Source organism: Schistocerca piceifrons, unplaced genomic scaffold (genome assembly GCF_021461385.2).
Source record: "Schistocerca piceifrons isolate TAMUIC-IGC-003096 unplaced genomic scaffold, iqSchPice1.1 HiC_scaffold_1170, whole genome shotgun sequence".
Lineage (NCBI taxonomy): Eukaryota > Metazoa > Arthropoda > Insecta > Orthoptera > Acrididae > Schistocerca > Schistocerca piceifrons.
The window spans coordinates 35001-37500 of NW_025726984.1; the positions used below are offsets into that span (position 1 = coordinate 35001).

Consider the following 2500-nt stretch of genomic DNA (forward strand, 5'->3'; position numbering starts at 1 on the left):
CTTAGTTCTGGAGTCCATGGTGCCGGGTGCACGCTTTGGACTCTGCTTCTCTTTGGTACGACTGCTTCTATTACTTCCTTTATACTTTGAACTATCTGCTCCGCTGTTTCATCAACCTCGAGATCCTCATCCAGCTCCGGCGGGCTGTACTCCCGGGAGAGTCTTTCCCAGTCTACCTTTTTATAGTCATATTCTGAAAGCCATTCCTGTGGCGCCACATTCTGTTCTGATTTTAATATATACTTTATTACATTATGATCACTGGTCGTTGCATTCTCCAATACCTCCCATTTATCTATTTTATTGGTAGCCCTGTTATTTGCCAGTGTTACATCTATATTTGTTTTTGCCCCTGCTCTATTTGAATATGTTGGTATCTCGCTAGGTGCGTTTATTATATCTAGATTTAATTCACTTATTGCATCTTCTAATTCCTGACCTTTTTCGTCTTGTTCTCCGCTGTGCCACAGGAATGACTTTGCGTTTGCATCCATTGCTATGATTACTTGATGGCCCTGTAGAGTTCTACATATTTCCTTTAGTTGTTCTAGGTACATAGTTATTGGCTCTCTATACTGACAATATATTGATACTAAATACCACTTAGTGTTTTTGGCGTGTACTTCGATTGTTACAACATGTTCATTTGTAAATTGATTTAATACTATTGTTCTTATATTACTATTTAAAATTACTATTGCAGACATTGGTCTTTCTCCCTTCATGATTATTTGAGCCGTGGCTGTCATTCCTGGGATTTTACCCTCCCGGGAGTACGGTTCTTGCAAGCATAGTATGTCAGCTTTATGTTCTTCTGCTAATTTACGCAACTCGTAATTTACTTGTACGCTTCTCATTGTATTAATTTGGAGAACTAAAAGATCCATTACGGATGATATGTATGGTAATGATCTTCTGGCCATGTCTTATTGGGGTCAAATCCTATTCGGCCGTATGTTGTTACCATTTGTATATATATATTTTCCAAATTGTATTTTACGCCTCTTCTTTCGTATACTTGCTTTACTATTTCCTGTAATTGTTCGTGTTCCGTGGGGATTCCGGCCGCGGCTAGCTGAATGCAGTCAACGTCCGCCAAAGCTGGATAAGTAATTCTCGAGCCGTTTGTGTGCCCCACTCTCACTAGTTGGCGTAATGCAGTGGTTAGCAGACCGGGTTCTTCTAGTCTTGCCATCTGCAGTGCGTTTTCGCATATCTTATAAGTGTTCTTTGGGTCCATTGCATTATATGTGTCACTCTTGCTTGACTGATTGTTTTTATCTTTTATGTGTTCTGAGTGGTCTCTTTTGGGCGAGCTCGGTCGTCCGTCCTCGCCCTTCATCGGCGTTTTCTTTTCATTAAAAACGGACGACCGAGGTCGTCCGTATTTCTTTCCTATGTTGTTCTTTTCTATGTCTTTGTTTTGTCTCTGTGTTGGTGTAGTGTGTTGTGTCCTGGGCGCCTCTGGTCGCCCATCTCTGCCCTCCATCGGCATTTTCTTTTCATGAAAAATGGGCGACCGAGGTCGCCCTTCTGTTTGTATTTGTGCTTCTTGCGTGTTCATTGTTTGTACTTGTGCGTCTATCATGCTTATTGTTTGTACTTGTACATCCCTTGTTGTATTTTGTTTCTTGTCTTGTATCAGTGTTTCTCGTTGTGTCTTGGGCACCTCTTGCTTTCTATCTCCGCTCTCCATCTGCATTTTCTTGTCATAAAAAACGGGCGACCGAGGTCGCCCTTGTGTTGGTGTTCTTTCAATGGGGGTATTGGCAATACAGTTTTGTGCTGTACATGTTTTGTGTTGATTGTTATCCCGTTTGTTATCCCGTGTGTTTTTTGTTGTTCCCTTATTTTCAGGTTGTTTATCCGTGATTTCTTTTGCATCTTTTTCCCTTGCCCCTACTGCTTCTCTGATTTTCATGCCCCTTAGCGTATCTCTTAGTTGTTTGCTTGGTGATTTATGCTTCTTTCTTTTCTCTTGGGGTTAATCTCCATAATCTGTCCTTTGTAAGTCTTCCTAGTAACAGCTGATACGTGGGGCATTCTTTGGAGTTTGGTGCTCTACATTTTCTTTTTCCCCTTCTATTGCATGGTATACATGTCTCAGGTCTGTTCTTCTCTGGGCACTCTTTCTTGTTGTGGTTGTCCGTTCCACAGTGACCACAGGTGGGGTCACCCCAGGTACAGTACTTCTGTACGTGACCCAGATCCATACATCTGTGACACCTGGGTACCACGCAATAATCTTTGACCGCGACTGAGCTATACTCCACATATACTCTTCCATTTTGTATGAGTTCTTTTCTCAATGTTGGGGAAACCTCAACTACTTGATGTCCCGTATCTCTGTCTTTTCTCCCCATTCTAAATTTTGGTCTAAATTCCTTTTTGAAGTCTTGTGGGCTCATTTTTTCTTCAAAATTCTGAGTGTAAATACACTCCGTTAGTTCCTCTGGTGTCAACCTATTTGACACATCAAATACAGTCATTAATGGCCATC

At 41.5% G+C, this 2500-nt stretch overlaps 1 pseudogene; it reads right to left on the minus strand.

Moving 5' to 3' along the window:
- The window catches only part of LOC124728840, a 10941-nt pseudogene that overhangs the window by 4238 nt on the left and 4203 nt on the right, over positions 1 to 2500 (minus strand).